General features: G+C 41.9%; 1 protein-coding gene across 5 annotated transcripts in view; it reads right to left on the bottom strand.

The window, feature by feature from the left end:
* The window catches only part of NRG1 (neuregulin 1), a 181,823-nt gene that overhangs the window by 36,691 nt on the left and 122,346 nt on the right, over positions 1-22,786 (bottom strand). The gene's annotated exons all lie outside the window — the stretch shown is intronic.

Raw genomic sequence — 22,786 nt, 5'->3', positions numbered from 1 at the left:
GGGTCAAGAGGTGACACATACTAAACACTGCCGATCAAGAACAGTTTTGTTTGCTTCATTTGACTTTGAGATGGCAGAAAGCATGGGCACAGACACACAAGGTCCACAAGTTGTTAGTGAGCAAATGCAATTATTGCTTGTGAAAGAAAGTTTTCAGAAGAAGGGTGAAAAACACAGGTGGTGGAAGAATACTAGTGAATGGAAAGACCTCAGTTGAAACTGAGCTTTGAGACAAGGCATATTTTTTCACTGCCATGAAAGATGTCAGCTTTCCCTTGAGGGTGGTGTGATAAGCAAAAAGTCTGTAAGAGACCTTAGGAAACATTCCCCACCTGGTGAATGGAGACATGAATGGAGAAACACAAGGCAGTGACAGACCAGAGCATCCCAAACAGAAAAATGTGTGTGTGGTAGGAAAGGATAGAAGGAAAAGAGGAGAAAGCAGGTGAGGAGGAAATATGCATAGATTGGACCAAAGCAGGAAAAACAGGTCTAAGCTCAGGAATGCTAAACTGACAGCCAGAAAAGGAAGTGCTTTTTCTATTGAGAGACAACCTTGCAAATGCCAGGAATGGGTGGGAGGGTCTGAAAAACTTGGAGACCTTAGATTAAAGCAGACAGCAGACAAGGAGCTGAATGCAAATGTTATGATACAATGAATGTTATCCAATGTGGAGTCCTTTGCTGTACTGGAGAACATCCCACCATGCAGAAAAACCTGAGTGGCCACCTAAACTGTAGGAAAGGATTCCTGGCTCACCTTGTTTTGGAGGCCAGAAGACCTCTTTTCCATGCTTGTTCTGCAGCAAAGTAAGGTACAGAACTCACTGGACTCAAAGTAATGGGCTGAGTAATGGGCTGAACCCATGCTAAACAATCATTAATACATTTGTTAGGAGGTGTTTCATCATGTGTGTCTTACTCCTGTGTGTCTCACAGCTCTTCCACAGAGCTCTGAAAGGTCTCTTCAGGCTGCTGACCACCAGGGCAGATGCAGAGGAGACCACCAAAACTGAAAAGGAGACTTAGAGTGGAGGTGGATTTTCACAAAGCAGGAGCTGCCTTGGTACTCCAGTTCCTCCTCTGTTAGTCCTGCTTCCAAAGGAGCCATTGCACTCAGAAGAGAAAACAACTGTTGAACAGGTGAAAAGCCATCTTCTGCCAAGTGCCAAGGCATACTCACCAACCTCAGCAGAAGCAACTGCACCAAATCACCGGGCAGATCATGTTTTCCCATTGTTCTGATCAGCCTGTCTAATCAATAAGAAAGGTGCTATTGCAAAAATCTGCAGCTGCATTGCAGCCTGAAGAGGTGACTAATTGGATCTATATGGAAATCAAACTGCTGGCAGGAGGACTGGACTCAAGACACTAAAGCAGAGAACTCAGGCTCTTTTCTAAGTCCCAGATGTCCTGGTTCTGCAAAGCAGGGTCGTGGGCACCCTAATCCAAACAGCATCATTTCTGTGTAGAGCAAACCACCATACCCAAAGGTAGAGCATACCCACCATACCTCAATAAGACTTTTCACTTAAAAAGTAGGAGAAAAGAACCTTGACAGAACTGAAAGGACAAACACACAAAGACTATGAAGATTATGAAGACAGATTGCTGTCCTTCAGGAAAATGTCCAGAGGGAATCTGAACATTATCTTAAGGCCCTGCCAGCTACCCAAATCCAACTGCAGATTTGGCAAGGCAGCAAGCTTCCTGAGAAATGAGACAGCAAGTACTGCTGTACTAACACTGCTTTCCCTGCCTGGGGACGCAAACTCTGAATTTTTTTTCCTCTGGTCCAGTCCTCATATGATGTTTTCTGTGAGGGTTGATCATTTAGTTCACTTGTGCTGTAACCAATATTCAATTTACTGAAATAAATAATGTGAGAAAATCTAGGTCTGATTAGCTGCAGTTAGATTCAGCTCAGGTAGCAGTGCTGTCTTACTACTCCTGAAAGTTACTGTGGTAGAGGGTGGTATTACAGATTCCATCTGGTACCATCAAGTTTGCCCTAATGGGTATATAGTGATACTGACATAACTATCTCCTTATGGATTGAGTGCTGAAATAATTTCATTCCATTATAACACAGTCAGTCAAAATCTATTCTTGTTCCTCTTTCCTCTGACAGATTTTTCTTATTAATTTCAAGTAACCAATTATATTTGTGCAGATCAGTGCAAAATGTCTTTACCTCTTTAGTTCTACCTACTCAGAGAAGCAGGAATAATAAAGACTATTTAGCAGCTTATGAAAGAAAGCATGAAAGCTTTTTACTACAAATTATGTTTCATATAAATTCAACATGATAATCCCTGTCATGAATCGTCTTTCAGGAAAGCACTGCAGCAAGAATATACCCAAAAGTAAGGCAATAAGCCCACACAAATTTGAGATTGCACTCAAGCATCTGCTTAATTTATTGTCACATTCACTTCCATGTTTTCTCCTGTGTCTTTGTAAGTTTTTTCTGAAGGAGAATGGATTTCAGCACAGTGCCTTAAAAGTTTAGCCTTGTTGAAAGCAAGACTTGCCCACTGAAATACCTCATGTTAAATAAATCTGCAAGAGCAGACTGTGTCTGCAACCTTTCCTTGAATAATTTTAGATGTCCAGACCAGGATTCTTAGGCACCCATTAATCTGTCTCCTACTGCATAGTCTGCAGTGAAAACCATGTAGGTTACTAATTCCACAATGAAACAAGCTTTCGTTGATTTTGAAGCACATCTTCAGAGTCATTAAGGACATGTTCCATCCCCATGCCCCATCCTCAAAGCACAGAAGACTATCTGTTGCTTTCCTTGTGGCCTTCTGCTTCATGGAGGTGGCCATGAGAGGAATGTTCTGGAAATGTGAGTCATGAAAGGGATGCGCTAAATCTGACGCACTTGAAGCTCAATCTCTTTAGTCAGCCTGAGATCCCTGGGTAGTGGGGAAGAGCACAGTAGCAGAGATTAGCTTTTAAGACATAATGGTAGTCCTTGTGACAAGCTCTGACACAGACTAGTACAGAAATAAGCCTTCAGTTCTGAGTTAAAGATACAGCAAAAGCATCTTCTCTAGAAGACCCAAAGGGTTGCTCACAGGTTGCCAAATATCTCCTTGATACCTTTGATAAGAAAGCATTAGTAGAAAGGATTCCCAATAGACAAGCAGGTATGAACACAAGCAAAGAACAAGAATGCTTATCAATGACAGCTTCCTTCCTAATGCGCTGAACTTATTTGTCAGTTTACTTGGATATTTGTATCCCACCAGAAATTTCCAAGGCCTTCAATTTTTTCTTTTTTCTTTTTTTAATTTTACATTTCCTGTACAAATCAAAACAAAGTTTTAAAATATAGCCTGTAGACAAGAAGACAGACTTTATTCTCTTGCTGTTAAGAATTATTCCTTAATTTGAAATGTGTCAATCCCCCTGGAAAAAGGTATGATAAAATCTCAGACTGTTGGGTCTCTTAGGCAGATTCTGCTAGCGGATCCAGCCTCCTGCCCTCTTTGGGAGTTGCTCACTGAGACCACGGAGAACAATGCTCTCTGGATGGGGGCAGAGGGAAATTTTGACTGTGCTTTCCACCTGGAAAGCCATGGGACCCATTGTTTCTGAAAAATACAGTTACCACTTCCCTGTTTGGATTTTCTCTCTCCAGAGAACAGTGGTGGAGAGAGACATTATTAGGTTATGCCTTGCTTATAAGAAGATCCTTTGGACTCTGTAAGCAGGGTCCTTTCATTGCAAACTGTCAAAGCACTTAGAATTCCTATCAAAGAAAGAGCTTTCTGTAGCAAGGGAGCCTTTTCTCATTTCCCTCCCTAATTTCCTGCCTGGAGGTATGAAATTGTCACTGTTTATAGTGCTGCTTGAGAATGAGTGTGTGTGAAGTGGCACTTAGAGAAATCATACTTGTGACAGTAAAAAGACAAACAAGAATGGCCTAGAAAACATGCCTAGTAGGGCAAAGCAGAAAGATTTCAGGTTGCCTAGCCTGAAAGAATTTTTTTCATAACTGTGTAGTGTAGTCCCAGTGGGCCTGACTCCGACAGGCTTCCAAGGATTGCGTGATGTGTCAGGAGCAGTCACATTAGCAGGCACCAGCTCGGTGTCCTCAATGAACCCTGCCCAGGACCTCTGTGAACTGCTGCAAATGACAGCTGTGAGTGCAGAGAAGCAAGTTCTTACACCCAGACCAGTCCTGAGAGACTGCTCTCTTTTCCCTGCCCTCACTCCTGCAACTTCTTTCATTGTCTGCAGTAAAAGGTGTGCAGTAGTGCACCTTGGGCTCACTGACAAAGCTTTGCAGCAAAACTTCAGAAACTTCCACTGCAAGGGCAGTGGAATGCTGTCCCTTATATCTGCTGACAATTGGGGCTTTTAAAAAAATGAACAGTAGTACATCTGTTGCAATAAAAAGGATTGCCTTCTTTCTATCAATGACACTATTTGTTCTGATATTATTTTTTTCACCTGCTAACCCTATTTTATTCAGCTGTTGTTTCTACAGTTAAGCTGTATTTTAATGTGCTAATATAGCAATGCCATTTAATCAGTTCTTGTTCTCAAGAAACATCAGAGAGGACTACCCAATAAACATTTTACTGTACCAAACAGTTTCTAAATGTTTATGAAAAGGTTGAAGTTTCTTTCACTTGAAAAGAAATACATGAAAACAAGCATAACGTTATTTTTCCAGCCTCTACAAAACAGACAAGTAACAACCATGCAGAAAAATAAAATGTGTTCTTGTTGAGAATAAATGGCACATTTCCTCCAGCAGTTAATTTCTACAATCTGGTTATAAATCTGTCAAAATCAGATTTATAATGAAATGCTAACAGATTACACGCAATTGCTGTGCTAATTGAGCTACTTTCATACTCATGTATTCATGCAGATACAGACCTGCAGAAAGGATGGATTCATAGGAATGAGAAAATGGTTCAGCAGCCTGATCAGGGCAAAACAGGCTCTGAGTGAAGGAGAACATGCAGTCCAGATGAACATCATAGTTTCTACAGAAAGCAAAGATTTTTGTCCAGCTAAGGGAGGAGATGTGGCAAGAGTGCATGCAGCCACACAGTCAAAAGAATTGCCCTGTTTAGACGTGGCAACTGCCTTTCCAGCACAAAGCAAGTTGCTAAGGCAGTCCTATTGTTGGTCCTTGCTCTTCAGCTTTAGAAGGGATTCTTTGCTGGTATGGAGCCTCTTGTGTACAAGGAAAAGCTGAAAGAACTGTGTTTTCTCAGCCTGGAGAAGAGAAGGCTTCAGGGTGACCTAACTGTGGCCTTTCAGTACCTGAAGGGGGCCCACAGGAAAGACTGAGGCTCACCCTTCTGCAGATTGGGGCTGATCTTTCAAATTCCTTACAGAAAACTGTTAGTGAATGTGGTACCCTACCTTGACCTACCCTACCTTTCAAGAACTCAATTTGCTCACAATTTTTTGAGTCATTTTGTATCAAAATGAAAGTATATTTTCATGAGTTAGTGTTTTGGGGGGTTTGTCTTTGAATCTTCTTTCAGTCTACAGCTGAACTGTTATGGTTTCTCAACTGCCACACCCATTTTATAGTGCCATGAGGTGTACATTTAAGAAAGAAATCTGTGCTAATGGGAACCCTGAGTATCAAATGTGTCACTGCCTCTTGCAGGTGACTCAGGAAACTGCCATCCACCACCCTGCAGGAGAGACCCTGGGGATTTCTGTCATCACATTGTTTGTCAGATAGCATTATTCCATGAGTTTCAGCCAGCAATTTAACAAATCCTGTAAAGATAATCCAAAGACTGGAAGAGAATAGAATACCTGAGCCCAGCAAAACTACATGTTCTTTACACAATAAAGCAGAATATGTTTCACATATTACAGTTATTCTGCAGGTGTACCAATCTAAGGATGGAAGGAGAGTGAGAAGCTCCTGAAAGTCTCGAGCATAGGACCGAAATTTTGCACAAATTCCCTTGCACAAAAGGGAAGCCACCAAGTGTTCAGGGCCAACCTCGTGAATGAATGCTTGACAGAGACAGCAGTGGGGCTCTCCTGAGGATACTGAGGATGTAGGCTTTTTAAAAAAAATATTGTCTTCTAATATGAGTTAAACCAACAAGATAAATAGTCTGAGCTATTTAAAAACCCTAAGCCAATCTTTAAAACTCTGTGTTTAGTTTAGAACAGCAGGATATATATAAAAAATAATTCACTAGGTATTTTTATGGTTTTGTGATAAGCCTTTGAGCTTATCTTGTACTGTAATCCAAACAGTTAGACTTTCCCTTTTTTCATTTAGAGTGAAAGCTAAAATGTAGCTTGAAGAAGGAAATCAAATGTTGAAGGGATTCTTTCTATGTTGTGGGCTGGTTGCACTAATTCAGCTTTTTACCATAGCCAGGAAAACAGTGCAATCCATTGCAAACTGCCTGTAAATATTATTATCAAAGCTTTCTTGGCTGCTATACCAAATAATGTTGCAGATTGAATGAACTGCAAGGAGGACATTACCAGCCTGTGAAAGAAAAAAGGTTTTAGTAGTGGCATTTTTTTACTCTTACAAATCTTGAGAGAAGGTTGAACCTTTTAAGGAGGCAAAGGTAGTTGATTTTCTCCGGAGTTGAAGAGTGTGGGGGAAAGGACTAGGATGCCAGTGTGTGGCAGCCTTGTGGCTGTGCCCAGACATCACATCTCTGTGCTGCCACACCTGCTGCTGTCGGCACAAGGCTGCCCCTGAGACTTGTGGGAGCTGCTTTTGGGGAGTGGTGCCTCTTCCATTTCTGCTGTTAGCCCTCTCCTGCAGCCTTCCTTACCACTCTGCAAACTGCAGAATCTCAGCAAGCTTCCTGGCACAAAGATCTCGGTAAACATAAGTTAAGAGCATCACTTTTAGCCTAAGCCTGTATTTTACAGGATGCATTTCCTTGCAGGAAAATACTTCAAGGTCAGTGAAGACAAGTCAAAGTTTGTGTATGTCAGGGCAAAACAATGATTTTTCTTTCTTCAGGGTGATTCTCTTACAGCCAAGCAAAGCTGACTTCATGTCTTTTTCAACTTTCCTGGTGTATCAGAGGCCTACGTCAGCTGTGTGTCTTATTTAGCCTTGGTCAGCAGGACATAGATTGTGCTGTGGCAGACACTGCTGTCTTCCTGCACTTACTCAACGTTGCTTCGTTCCACCAAAGCCATGCATTTTGTTACCGGCAGCAGCCATACCATGGAGGTAACAAAAGCCCTGTGTTGGTAATATGCCAGTGGTGAGCTAAGTTATGTGGCTTGTGCAATCTCTTACTCTCACAGTGCTGTAGAATTGACCTCTGGATGCCATTAATTTCCATGGCCTTTATGAAACTCACTGAATGGGATGAAATTGCATTTTGCTGTGCAAGGAGTCTGCTTTGAGACAAAAGGGCAAACAGTTCAGGAGAATTTATCTGCCAAAGTCACTTATGACTTGAATGAAATAAGAAACTGATGCCACTGAGGGAGGGGGAAGGGAGACTGAAAGATCTTCTCTCAGATGTTTTTGTACGATTCTTCTGCCTTTATTTACATGCACCAATGAAAAGTGGTCCTTGGAGAAGTTTTCTTTAATGCTTTTAATGCTAGAAGCAGCTCTTCAAAATAAATAGTTTGAGACAGTGCTGGCATGAAAATGAGTGAATTTGAGCATCTAGATGAAAATTTTCCTTTTTAGTTAGGGATGAAACAAAGACTAGATTAAAACACTCACATGTGGGAAAGATAAGTTTAAATCAGTGGATGATAGATCTGATTAAAGAGTTGACTAATGGAAAAATTAATTCACAGATGATAAGCTACAAATAATATGAAATACATTTTCTTAACTTCTATTTTTTCTCCTTGCTTTGGTCTGTTAGTTTTGTGTGGTCTTGCAGAAATTTACTGTGGCATACGATCTTCCCTTCATTACTCATGCTGATCAGAAGAAATGTGGATATCAAAGAGATATCCATTAAGAGACGATGCTAGAACAAATTAAATGAAAAAAACCCTTCCATATATTTTGCCAAACTAGAAACAAGCTCACGGAGCCTGATGAACATATTAAACAATTTTGTGCTTCCAGAAGCACGAGGAACAATTTTTCAGTTCCTAAGTTTTATTTCCTAACTAGCAATCAAAGCAAAAGAGAAAAGCTTCAAGAAATCAATGGACAGCAGTTATGAAGAAGGAGATTGTTTAATATTTTAGAAAGGATTTGAAAGTAAGCAATTTGGAAAAGGAGTTGGATCAATATTTATTTCTCTACTTTCTTGAAAAAAAGGGAAGACAGTCACAGTTTTTGCTGCAAGGAAACAATTTTGTTTATGAATTTGCTTTAAATTATGATGAAATACACTACAAGAAAATTGGGAAAAATAGAAGATATAAAGCTTTGAACTGAATAATTATAGGAATCTTTTAGGTATATTGTCAACATATGCAGCTTTTCTCTGGTGCATATCTTGTGCACATTTATCAGAGAGGTGCAGTATATGTTGTTTGTGTCATGGACATCATTACCTCTGTCTGAAAAGCAATACCAATTTTTCAAGAAATGCTATCAAAAAATGCCCCCCCCCTCATTGCTTTAGTAGCTGAGATAGTCAGAAAGCTGTTCTCCTAAGATAAAAGATAGACACATTTTCCTATGGCATACTGCTGGTTTTGGTTAGACTAACATGAGAAACTGAACTCATCCTACCTTGAAGCTGCCTTGAATTAGGGAGTCCAAAACTGGAGGTACTGAAAAGATCAGCAGTCTCTTCCTAAATTCTGAATTTAAATGGCAACAGTATGAACTCCTACTAGAATTAGGAGTCTGTTGTCTTGTAACTGAGATCAGTGTTTGGCCCAAAGTCAATAGCAGACACATTTTACTAATGAGGGAGAACAGGATGCCATTCATTAACTCCCATCTTTCACACATATTCAGTGTGATCTGGTGGAGTGTGTCCCATTGAAAAAGAAATGGAAGAAATTATCACTTTGAGATAAAATAGGAAAAAGCAAATTTCAGGGTTTCATCTTTGACGGTATCACTGCCTGAAATTTGCTAACTAGACTGTTTCCAGTCTCAAAAAGAATCATGGCTGCCTAAAATTATACTCCTGACTCTGCACAGAGCTGAAGTCCAAGTCTGGCCCTCATTGCTGCAACATTGGACCTACAGAGCACAACACTTACCCCTCTGTTTTCAGATCCTTTTACCCTCTACCTGATAGTTTATTTTAAGCAATGTCATAGCAGTCCATTCTGTCTCTGTTTCTTGTCACGATTTTCCCTATAGTCATCCCCACAGCCCTTCACCAGCTGAAGCCACTCCCCTTTCCTCTCCCTATCCCACTGCCTGCCCTCACAGCCCTGGCCCTACAGGAGGCAAGGACAGGAGGGCTGTCGGTGGGCTCCAGCAGCACCACACCTTGACAAATGCTGGCCTGCTCTCACCCACCAGTCAGGTGTGCAGCAGCCAGAGGTGTGCTGGGATGGCAAAGGGACAACTTCCCTGTAACCAGCATGAAGAGGGCTGTCCTCTTTCCCTGCGGCAGGTATGTGTCTGTCTGGAAGGAAGGAGAAGTGAGTAATCTGGTCTTGGAAGAGAGGCTGGGAGACTATTCATGTGTGGGAGCAGGCTTGACACAGTAACCAGACCCATCAGTAATTGCATCCCCTGCATGTTCTGGTGTGCCTGGCTCATCTCCTAGACTGACTGCCCTCTTGAGACAGGTCTGGTTATATCTTGATACAGAACATGTCCTTGGTATTAAATAAAGGGTCACAAAGAAAAGTCTCAGTTCAGCTACTTAATCTGAAAAAAGGCATTTTAGAGCTTATTGCTTTGGATTCAAAATTGGAGATTCAGCTTTTCTGTGTATCTTTTTTTCCCCCCTAGCACTTACCTAGGCCTTTCTGGATTTTCAGTAGAGACTAGAGAGTGACAGATATATTATGAGAGGAAATTACCAAGTAATAGAGCTCAAAAGATATGAGGCAATTATCTGAGCTAATTAAAGCAATGAGGTAAGGAAGCCGAAGAAAGAACCCCCCTTTCTTAGTCTGTTAAATAATAAACTTAATAAAACTTTGGGCTTCAACCCTATCCAAAACCTGGACAGGCTGCTTAAAGCACTACCTCGATGCAAGATACATAGATACCTTCCCAAAAGGTGTACAAGGAATACCCAGTGGTAGGCTGAGTCTCAGTTTCACAGGCTTTGAAATGTCTTGAAAAGCCCTGTCCAGAGTCAAACTTTGGTGAGCAGATCTGTAGAAACTCAGGTCACCTACTCGTGCTATGTTCAGTGCCAAGCTACAGTCAGCAGAGCTTGTGGGAGCATCCTCTGACTGTGCAGCAATGCCAGCCCTGCTCATCAAGGACAGAAATTTCCCAGACATGCCAATCCTTCCTGCCCCTCCTGCTAAAACACATCCAGCTCAGTGCCAGGTTTTGTGCTCTGCTCCAGCTCCATGCCAGCTACCCATGGAGCTGATTTCACTGCCTGATCAAATCATGTGCTGGTTCAGCCTGTGCTTTCACACAGTGCAGCCTAGTAATGCTCCTTCAGCCCCTCTCCAGCTATGATACAATGTCATTTTGTTAGATCGTCTTCTCCATAATTCTTTTAAACTTACAATAAAAGTAACACTTAGGGTGAACGAGCATGAATGCAGATTGAGTTTATCACCCACAACTATTTTGCAGTGATCTCAAAAAAGTGGGATTTCAAAGATTCAGATCAAGCAAATCAAGTGAAATTTTGCAGTTGGTGGCTTGCATTCTGGCAATGGAGAGTGAGAGAGTCCAAGGCAAATTATATACTTTAAGAGATTATTAGCTCATAGAATTATAGGAAAGACACTTATGTAAAAACATAAGGAAAAAAGTAGAAAATGTATATCTGACCATTACAGTATGTCCACAATTACGGTTTTTCACTTTCTAAAGAGCATGTTCAGCCACAAAGCTTACAGCCAAGTTGTTAAACAGATTTCAGTGTTCTAAATATTTCTGTTTTGAAGGGTCAGCAAACCCTGAAAAGGAAAACACATATATGGGAAAGAGAAGAGTGCTTATGGATCCCAAGACTTACAGATCTTCAGATCCTTCATGTATGACTGCTATTTTTGTCCCTTGGAGTGCTTAAACTCAAATGTTTGGTTTCCTGCCTACTAAATATAATGTCTGCAAAACTTTTCTTAAATGAAAGATCGCACTTCCAGGTGGACATTTAAGCATGTGGAATCACATATCACATGCAATTCCCAATTCCCAGCTCATGAGCCTGGATCAATTCCCTCATTCCTCAGAATCAGCACATTACCATAAAAAAAAAAAAAAAAAAAAAAAAAAAAAAAAAAAAAAAAAAAAAAAAATTTAAATTGGCAAGATTTTATTGAGCATATCCCAGAATTCAGCTTTGCCCTTGACTCTGTCTCTATTTGAATATTTCTTCAATTAAATAATGATCTCATAAAGTATATTTTTTCATACGTGTTGAGCATGAACAGCTTTCACTGAAATCAAAGGTATTGGCAAGTGTTTATTACTTCTGTTTAGTTAATCTTCTAAGTTTTTATCAGACATTCATGCACAACAGGAATTTCTCATGGCAGTAGTAGTCGGCAGCTTCCAGTGAAAGAACAATGATTTATGAGATGGATGGCACACTGCCAAAGGCGTGCAGGCCCTAGACGTCAAGCACTTCTTTTGGCTATCCGAGCTGATCAATTAATTTGGGCACCTGAGTATGTGAGTACCCAGCCCGACTAGCTGAGACTGCCCCCATCAGCCCTTTCTGAAAATGAGGCTGCATTAAAAATTGCAGTGAGAAGCATCTTAACAGCTTTTCTACTTTCTTTCTCTTCCTTCTGATTTCCATGCAGTTTCAAGCTCACTGTGGTGACCCGAAAAGTGCAGGGAGGTAAAGAATCTAGGAACATTTTATAGCCACAGTACATCCAGACTCTCTAGCCTTTTCTAAAGCTCCTGTGAAGATACAAAGGCTTACGCTGGGATTGCTATTGGAATTTCTTCTTCCAACACATTAACAAGCCCACAAAAAGCCCTCCTTGTAACTACATGCATCTACTTCAGCATAGATGGAATCTGGGCTTGATATCCTCTAGTGCACAAAACTCTAGGCTGTGCGGTCTCCTTGAAAATACTGAAGTCTTAAGGAAAGGAGGAAATTTTTCTGCCATACGCAACAGATGAGGTACTGCTAAAACCAGATGAAAAAGTGGCTGGGAAGAGACAACCTAATTTCTCTTGGGAAGCAGCAGAAGCAGATGAAACTGTATCTTTCTTCCACCTGCCTCCTTATTTTCATAAACTTCTGTGGAGGAACCCTCAAAGAGCTGAACAAATGTGAACAAGGATGGGGTGGAAGGGAAATCCAAAGAGACCAAAATCCTATTCCATCCACTGATGGTGCGAGGTCCTACGGAGAGCGCACCGGACTTACAAAACAGGTCTGGAGCCTTCCTCCTCCCTTTCATTCCTGACTGACCAAGACCTCAGAAGCAAACTCATGTGACAGGTAGTATCTCTGGCCATTGGCACCTTTGCGTGATTTCCTTAGGCACCGCATCAGGAGAAGGAGGAAAAGGACAGCCAGCTTTTGTATGGACCATGGCAGATCTTTGTGCAAGGCCACCAAAACATCTCTGTGTCTGCACCTGATTCTTGTTCCTCACAGATGGGTAAACAGGCAGAGCCGCAACAGATGGGCCAGGCAGACAGACCCATACACTGGGAAGGACTAATGACACTCTGGTGTGCTCCCCCTAAATCACATTCTGGGAATGTCTCCACCAGCTACAAGGAGTACTGAAAACCAACTGGCTTCCTCATTAGCATGCTAGGAGTCAACATTGGATAAACACATGCTTTTCTGCCCTTTCACCTCTAAACCAGGAAAGTAACTTTTCAGGCTGCTCATAAAGGGCTGTTAAGAGAATAAATCATCTTATTTCAAGGGCTTCAGACTGTCCCAAAGGAGATGTGCAAAACATCTGAAAGAGAGCAAACTAGTTAGCACCAGCTGGGAAAGAGCCCAGTGCCCAGAGATTCAGGCTTCTGTATGCACCACAGCCCTATCATGCAGAAATACAGGCAAAAACTGTCACATCCCCAAACCATGTAGGCTGAAACATCTTTTGTTCCTGAAATCACAACAAACACAGTTCAGCTGGACATCACTCTCACATTGCCAAGCTAGAGCAAGACCTCAATGTGGGCAGCAGCACATCAACTAACAGGGAACCCAATCATGGCCATGGAGCAAACAGCTGGTCTCAGGTATCAATCCCAAAACACTGAAACAAAACAGCCTGTGAAGGGTCTTACTTCCTTATTGTTTTCTTTCTTCAAGCCTCTGAACAGCAACAATGCAGGAAAGTTAAAAATGTGGGCTGAAGATCAGGGTAGATGAAGAAAGAAAAGGCTTTGCTTGCCTTCACCTGTGAATTCTACTGCTGACACAGTCATGCACTGGTACTAGGATAGTTTGAGTATCCTAGTTCCTCCTTAAAGGAAAAGAATCCCTGAAAGGGCCAATGAATTTCAAGGCTATAGAGAAGGCAGACCAAAAATTACAAATGTAAATTGGGATAGATCTTGGGGGAGTTTGTCTTATCCCAACCAGAACTAAAATGTTACTGATTTCTTGTGTTACTTGCTCTATTAGTATTGAGAAAAGAAAAAAGCAATTGATTTTGCTTTGCAGCTATAGTTTTTAAGTGAAAACATGTCAGCTTCCATATCACACATTGGTTGTGCTTCTGTCTTACTGCTTTTCAGTGTTCTTAGCCTGTTTACTTCTGAAAATTTGATCTGATTAGTTAGAAGCCTTTCTTTATCATGTTTAATTTGTCCTTCATAGTCTCTCTGCTTTACTTTTCAGGATCATATATTCTCTGAGTTAACAAAGCATACAGGAAGTTTTCTCTGCTCATCTGACAAATTATTTAAAAAACACAAGCATGATATTGAAAGAAAACTATTCTCTTGTTACAACATCCAAATTAGACTGTTTGATATGGGCTACAGATGGTCTTTGTCTGGTAGTGCAGAGAAACACTGAGCATTTTTAATCCAAATCCACCTGTAAAGAATCAGGTTTCAAGTTTTAACATGCTGTGTGTTTCTTTTTTTTTTTTTTTCCTTTTTCCCCTTTCTGGAGAGTGAAAGTCTAGCTACATCTGTTCCTAGCCCAGATCCACCCAGAACCTGTTGATAGGAGCAAATCCGTTCATTTTTTATCAGCCTGGGGCCAGGACATAACCTTCTAAGGAGAACTGCATTTCCTGCAGAGAAGATCTACAAGAGGAGACTGGACTAACTGGAAGCAAACTCGGGGGCTGCTCTCTGGGATGTTCATCAGCCATGACGCGGGTCCCGCAGCCTGCACCGAGTTATCAGCTCAGCACGTGCACTAGCCACAGTACCACTGCTCACCCCTGGCTGTGCTGTCCCTGCCCCTTCACTGCAGTTATGCAGTTGCAAGGTGGTTGAAAATGTAGGAAGATAAGTCTGTAAGGCTTGGCAGCAAAAGGCAGACCCAGGAGGAAGTCTTGTAGGAAGGACTGGTGCTACTGCTGTTGTTACTCACCTCCGCACCATCCCTCTCTTGTTCAGTGCATTGTCCTACAAGTTTCAGAGGACTTTCTCCTCTGTGGGGATATGACAAACCTCGTACCAACTTGAGGTAGAAGGTCCTTCTGCCTTTGTGCACTGGGACTGAAGGTGAAAGAGCTCTGCAGTGCTGCGGTGCGTTCCTGTCTGCCCAGAAGCAGCTGGCTGGTTGCCATTGGAAAGCTGCCATTTTTGTCCCGTGATGCTGTCGACTGGCCTGAAGGACCCCAGAAAGCTTGGTTTCTGATAACCAGATAGATTAGCCAATGGCTCCATCCATTCCTTAGCTAAAGCATTTCCTTCTGCTGACTAATCTCAACTGCATTGTTTCCTGGACTGAGCCATCACAATCCTCCAATCCTCCTCTTCACCTGCACATCACCTTGTCCTATATTCCTGTTTTGCTGCAGGATTTGAAATTGGCCAGATACTGCTGCTTGTACCTTTACCACACTGATGTTTCCAAGAAGAAAATGAGTTTCCACCAAACAGTTACAGTGCTTTTCTGACAATTACGTGCTTGGAAATCTAATCCAACCATTCTGGTTTCAGACTATGATTTTCTGTGGCAACAAGCTTCACATTTTAACTACAAGCAGTATAAGATTGACCTTGATCAGCTTTTAGTCCATCAAGCAATGAGAACATCCTTTTTTTACTAATGGACAAAGAGAACAGAACCTCCTGTCAATCCTCTCAAGGTCAGTTTTAAAATCACCAGTCTCCCCATGCTGCCCCCAAATACTTCAGCACCAAACTCCTCACTCAGGAAAACCCCTAAGAGTTATTCCAAGCTGTTGCTATTCCTCTAACTCATTGCTGATTCCCTTTCTACTCTACTCTGCTATTTTAAATATGAAATGAAGCAGGACGCAGCACATCAGAGTACTGGGGTGCATCACCATTTTGAATTAAGTCTTTATGACATTTTCCCTGTAGTTTTCCTATTCTAATTTGTATGCTTCCTAACAACTGCTTGGCTCTTTGACCACAGTGATATGTGCAGAAGAGCTCTTTTTATGGCTTTAAAAACAACAGCAAAAACAACAACAACAACAAAATTACTGGACTACAGCTGTACTGAAATACCAGAATAAACTTTGCATTTGAGAAACATCTGTAACACAAATGAAGACTCATCCCTATGGTCCTTCCAACACAAAGTCAGCAGAGAAACAAAGGTAAGATATGACATGATAGACAGAGTGTCAGTAGCAGAGACAGATAAAACACTTGGTTACCCTGAGCAAAGACCAAGAGTGTGGCTGAGTGCCTTAGTTCTGGCTTTCTCTTTGGGAAATGGATCATTGTGCTAATTACCCCTATATCCTTTATCACTTCAAGCAATCTAACAAAGTGGGAAAGGAACGATCACAAAGGACTGTTAGGAATACACCTGTTTCCCCAAGTCTGTTTTCTTGCAAGCAGAGGCCTGCCTCTTTCACTGTCCCCTCAGAGGCTCTCTTCTTCCTCTTCTCTCCCTGTATTATGTATTATTTGCCAGATCTGTTTAATGTGAATCAGGAGAAATAACTGTTTCACGAGCTCTGCTCTAACAGATCTGCACAGATATGGTCACCCAAGAGACAATGAAACTTTAACTGACCTACTTGAAACCAAAGTGTAACTTTCAGCAAGGAAATAAGCAATGACTTTAATCCAAAGTTTTCAAGGAAGAAAAAAAGGAGAAAACCGAAGATAAAAGCCAGCCAGTTATTCCTGAAAGACATAATACACTCCACAGTGTATTTTTCAGGGTAGAGGGGAAGGAGGAAATGGGGAGCTCTTAATTCATGTTCCTCATTCCAGAGGTCTCAGGGGTTCTTTGAGTCTTACAGCTGGTCTGATTTATAAATAGGTATATCTCTCACTTTTTATTTCTTGCTTCTTTGTCATTTTTCTGCTGGCACATCTGGCCCAAGAACAGCCACTAGACAGGAAATTATTTCAGACACTTTAATGAACTTTCTTATTGAAGTGACAGTTTTCCAGTTACCAGACTCATGTTGTTGAGCCTATGTGATGCTAAATGAAGAAGAAACCCTCTATTTCCTCCTTTACCCATTTCCAAAACTGATTTTAGAATAGAAAAGTTTCTAGTATTGATATCATTCTCTCTCCAGATTTAACAAGAGATTGCTTTGAAGTTCAGAAGATGAAAATTAGCTCAATTTTGGCATCAGAGAATGCCAAATCTTGCAGAAATAAAGAATAACCTGATAAAATGAAGACAGACTTTTCCAAAGACTGAAAACCTGCCTGCTTCTGCTACTAGGGCCTGATTTTCTCCAACTGTGGCTTTCTGTGGGGACTGTTTTCTGTCAGAGGTGACACTGAATGCTGCCTAGGGAAGTTTTCAAAATTGATTAGTCTTTTGCTGTCTCCTTTAAGAAAACTTTCTTCCAACAGGTTTATCCAGATGAGTGGGAACTGTTCTTTAAAACAGACATACATTTTTTTGTGCATGCCTATTCAATAGAAAAAGATGCATCTGAATGTTGGTTGAACTCCACTGTTTTTCTGGCCCAGTCTCCTCTTTGCCTACCGCATTACCTTCTCCAAATTCATCTTTTGTCCTCTCCCTGTCCTCCCCATTGCATTGCTGCAGCCATATTCTCCCATCTGAAACAGAATCACAGGATCATAATGTCCAAAAAGACCTCTAAGGTCATGGAGTCAAATTTTTGACTGACCACCTTGTCAACAGGACCAGAGAACTGAGTGCTCTGTCCAGTTATTTCTTGAACACATCCAAGGATGGACTCCATCATGTCCTCAGACAGTCCATTCCAATATTAAACAACCCCTTCCATTAAGAAATTCCTCCTGATGTCCAGCCTGAACTTCCCCTACTGCAGGTTGAGGCTATGTCTTCTCATCCTGTCTCTGGTTGACTGGGAGAAGAGGTCAATCCCCACCTGACTACAACCTCCTTTGAGGGAGTTTAAAGAGTGGTAAAGTCACCCCTCAGCCTCCTCCAGGCTGAACAACCTCAGTTCCCTCAGCTGCTTCTCACAGTACTTTTGCTCCAGACCCTTCACCATCTCCACTGCCTTCTCTGGACGCACTCCAGCATGTCAGTGTCTTTCTCGTAGTGAGGGGCCCAGAACTGAAGACAAGACTCAAGGTGAGCCCTCACCAGTGACGAGTACAGAGGGACAATCCCTGCCCTGGTCCTGCTGGCCACACTATTGGTGATCCAGGCCAGGATGCCACTGGAGTTCTTGGCCACCTGGGCACAGCTGGCTCATGTTCGGCTGCTGTTGATCAGCACACCAGGTCCTTTCCCATCAGGCAGCTTCCCAGCCACTCTCTCCCCAGCACTGCCAGGGGTTGTTGTGGCATGAAGACAGGACCTGACACTTGGACTCATTAGCACTGGCCTTGGCCCATCAGTCCAGTATGTCCAGACCCCTCTGCAGAGCCTTAGTACTCTACATGGGAACCCTTCCCTAACTCTTCACTAGGAACATTTAACGACAACTGCATTGACATGCTGTTCTTTTATAGGGGCTGCAGCTCAGCGAGATTTTTCCGGAAGGTCCTAGGAGAAACCTAGTCTTGGCAAACCTATTGCTGTGTTAGCAGAACTGGCACACTTCCTCTCCTGCACAGAAGGTCCCACTGAGATTGCTTTAAAAATTAAAACTGCTGCATTAAAAATAAAAAAGGGTTTTGATTGGCTCCAGTGTTAGGAGTGGAAGAGGATGATGTGGCCTCTCGGACTCATGCTAATGTTCATACATAAAGATGTATGTGGTTAGGTCTTGCTGAACTCAATAGATTACATCAACATGTGAGGCTAGATATTAGGTTTCCTGCTTTTGAGTGCGGATAAGCTGATTTCTGTTCTGTGCTCCCAGAATCTGAAGGGAGAAAACCTGTTCTGCTTTCCCAAAGCTTTTGCTTCATTTCTATTTAATTTTGAATTTATTTAAATAAAGGAAATTGTTTTTTGCCAGACTATGTCTGGATGAGGGCCCAGTTCACCCAATGTCCCCTCTCTGATGGTGGCCAGCATCAGTTCCTTCAGAGGAAGGTGCAAGGTACTCAGTTACAGAAGAAGCAGGCCCCAGGGAAAATTTCTACCTAAATCTTGCTAGCTAGAACTTGGCTTCTGTCCTGATGCCTGAGGATTTATATTCTTTCCAAAATCTCTTGTTTATTTTTAAGTATTAACTGTTATGAATCTGGCTAATGTTGCTTTTCATGTTATGCCTAATCCTGTCTTGAACAGGTCTGCAATCTTTGGCTTCATTTGTATCCTTTGGCAGTGAGTTCCGTAAGCTAATTGTGTATTACGTGAAAAAGTACTTCCTTCTATTAGCTTTCAATTTTTTGTCTGAATAAAAATTATTTTGCTATTTTATCCCTCCTTCCCCTTTTCCTGTTTTCCTCACAAATATCCAGCCCAGAGCTGGAGCAAAAGGGAGAGACGTGTACTACTGATCCAAGTTGTGCCTATGGCCCAAAGGCAGGTGATGGGTTGGAGGGAACACATCTCCCAGCCAACCCCAAGCAGTCTGCATTGTGATGTGCCAGCACCCCAAAAACAGAGCTTCCGTAAACAGCTTTTAGAGTCACAGACGTCTCTAGATCAATTTTTTTAAAAAAAATTATTGTAGCAAGTTATGATCTTTCATATTTTAGTTCAGACATTTATTTATTTATTTATTTATTTATTTATTTACGTCTTATATTCACTGCTTAGTTACAGACCAGTGGGCTTTAGGACCAGAATTGGCAAATGCAGGAGTAAATTTGCTATTAGTCGCCAGCAAGCATTCCTCCTCATTCATTACATATACTTCCCCGGAAAAGAGACAGATGGCAGTGCCAGCAACATACTTCCTCTGAGATTTTCCATCAAGGAAAACTTCCTTAAATTAAAAGCTCCGTTTTCTGAGAAACCAAGTAGAAAAGTCTGCCTAAGTAACTTAGGACTTACTCTTGCAATGTTCTTCACATTCCCTAGTATATGACTAGTAAAAATTACTTCCCAACACTGCCGGTCACCGTGAAGCCTCTCTGCTGGAGGTGCAAAACTGCAAGTTTACCAGCAGCCATCACTCACGTGATCTCAGGCTGAATGGGCTCCACTGGCCTCCAAATTATAAAGATCTATGACTCAGAGATATAAGTTTGCATTTACTCCAAGCCTGCATGGATGGCCCTGCAGCATCAACAGTGTGCTCCTCATGCAATACAGAGGAGTATGCAGTACAAAGAGCACTGCAGCATTAAACCATCCTTTACCTTAAAAATCCTTAAAATTACTTAAAATCTGTTCTGGTCACTGTTCTGACAATTAGATGTGTGCCACAGATTGTACTTAATACAGATTCTCTTCTCTGTCTTCTGGAAAACACACATTTCCGTCCTCCAGGCACGTTAATCACTAGCCAGCCAAGCAGTTTAACTAATCAAAATCTGGGTCTTACAGATGATGCTTTGTAATGAATCAATTTCAGTGCCACTGTGGGCATACCAGGCCACTCCATCATTGTCACCTACTGGACTGGAGGAGGTGACACTGCTTCATTTTCAGAAACTACTTATTTAAAGGCAGAGTAGAAGTGGCATGACAGTTTTATTCGTGGATAGCCACCGGCCAGGGAATTTGAGGAAGCCAGCTGTACAGAAAGTAGGGGGTGATTGCTAGGCTAGGCATTTTACCTCATGAATGTGTTCTTGGGAGCTCTGGGAGATCATCTAAGCCAAAATACAGGAAAGGTCCAAGCTGACCCCAAGATTACCACAGTACCTCAAAGAACAAGATGCTCATCAAATGACAACATAAACAGCTCAGTGAAGGATGGCATGGAAATAGGAATCACTTTACCTTTGCAGCTGCTCTCCATACTTAGGCACTGCCTTGTTTCAAAAACCAGTGCTTTACAACCCTTTTCCTAATACGTCTCCCAATGAAGTCATTGCTCACCATGTCTGTAGTCATGAACTGGTATGTGAACTCACGGAGAAACTGCGTGAAATAGTGGCAGGTATTTATCCAGTACTGGGTGTTGCAAAGATAAACAACACAAGAACAAGTAAAAAAAAAGGCAGTGAAGAAGATGTCACACAAGTCCTTACTCAGGGTTAAAGGCAGTTGTGCACTGTAGAAAAGGAAGAATGTCTTTTGCGCAACCCTCAAGTGGTCTGCATGAGGAACAGAGGTCTCCCTGTAAAGCCTGCAGAACTGTCTGCATTTGGGATCCTGTACAGCCATATTGCTTTCTTGCAACCTTATTTTTTTATTTGGAAGAGGAACTGCCAAGGCTTTCAGACCTTGAGCTGGTCAAGGACTGCAAAGGACATCCTGAAGAAGCCATACAATCTAGACGCTGCAATACCTGTGAGGAAACTATGCATACCCCAAAGTACAGCACTCAGCACAGCTAGGGATCTGCCTACTTGTGTGATGCTGCCTCCCTCTTTGTGTTACCAAAAGGACAGCACCAAACTTTCTGAATGTGTTCTGCCTCTCCCACTTTTCTATTTACACAGGTGCCTCCTGACTGGGGTATGGGCATGGAGTGGATGGGAGGTGGCAGTAAGAGAGGGCACTGTGCAACACTGAGTCTCCAAGTGACAACATCATGAATGATGGCAGCAAAATCTGGAGAGGACATTAAAGATTACATGATTGCAAGGAGATACAGATGAACAAACTGCTATGTGCCTGCTGCAGCTCCCTGATGAGTCATGCTGTACAGGTGTGACAGCTTACCAGGAGAGGGGGAGCTTCTACTTTTGCCTGTTCCTCTGGAATGTCTCTTCTGAACATCACTTTAGTCTTGTCTGAGTAACCCTCAGCTACTGTCTCCCAAAGAAAAATGAAAGACTGGAGGTGTGTTTGGCAAAGCACAGGACAAACAGCTCCTGAACCTCTTCATAGCCAGACGTCACTCATTTCAGCTCTGAACACTCAAAGTTTTAGCTGTCACAAATACATACTAACAGGACAGGTTACATCTTCTGCTGCATCAAAACACCTTCCAAATCTTACACAGGAAAAGTGCTCCAAAAAAGACTGCTCTTGGTATTAATTTTGTTGTCATCAGAAAGACCTACATTAGGGAAACAGTGGAAGTACTAGTAATTTCCTGAATGCCTGCAGAGTGTTGTGGGTACCCTGGAGACACAACTGGGTGCGGAGTAATCTTGCCTGTATCCCACTCAGCAAGTGATGATAAACCACAGGAACCATCTGGAGAGAAAAGCAACTGCCAGTTGATTTGGGCAGAAAGAAGTAAAACCATGCAGCAGTGGTGTAGGTGCAGCCAAGCCACTTGGATTAAGAAAGAGCTGAGGCCTCACTCCAAACGAGGAAGACTCAGCAATTGCCTTAGCAAATGTCCCTAGCAGGTCTGAAGGCAGCACTTTCACTTTGAAAAGTGCTCCAGCTGCCCTCTCAGACCTTCATGCTGCCCAATAGCCTTTTTTTTTTTTTTTGCCTATTGAACAGAGAAAGCAAGAGGATGACTGGCCTTTTGAATTAAAAAATTAAATGCTGCCATGTTATTAGAAGAGGTGGTGCTTTACTATGGGTTGGTGCCTGGTTGTGCTTAAATGCTTTCGAAGATAAAAAAGGAAGAATCACCCCAATTCCAACACTGCCTGGACTATTATCAAACTAAGAAGTTCGAAGCTGAAAGCAGTCACATTTTGCTAGTGACACAACACAAGATACAAAAAACCAAAACAAACAAAAACAATGAAAAAGAATTCTAAGACAGTTAAAAGACTGTAAATTAACCTCTATTATTATGAAGCAAGATTGTTACAATTTTTCATTCTCCTGACTCTGGGAAAATCTATTTTCATGTTACTATAAAACTCATGCCAGAAATTTGGAAGGGTTTATTTGGTTTATTCATTCCTCTAGGGCTACTATACTTCACTCTTTACACAGACCAGTGCATTGGCTTTCAATTAAGACAACAGAAAAACATAAGTTTAGGTCTCTTGCTGGAGTTGTTTCTGCAAATCATCTTCCCCCTCTATCCCATCCAGTAGCCACCAGAGACATGCAAAAATTGTAATATTGAGTTTTTATGTGTGACAACCTTCCTCCTCTCTCCCCATTCAATTATCATTGATTTTCAAAAGCTGTTAGTACCTAGCAAGAGCTACAAGTACATCACAGATGGACCAATT

The sequence above is a fragment of the Prinia subflava genome, chromosome Z (genome assembly GCF_021018805.1).
Source record: "Prinia subflava isolate CZ2003 ecotype Zambia chromosome Z, Cam_Psub_1.2, whole genome shotgun sequence".
In the NCBI taxonomy this organism is placed as follows: Eukaryota; Metazoa; Chordata; class Aves; order Passeriformes; family Cisticolidae; genus Prinia; species Prinia subflava.
Note: the sequence above shows the minus strand (reverse complement) of the source record. Positions and strands in the feature narration are given on the sequence as shown.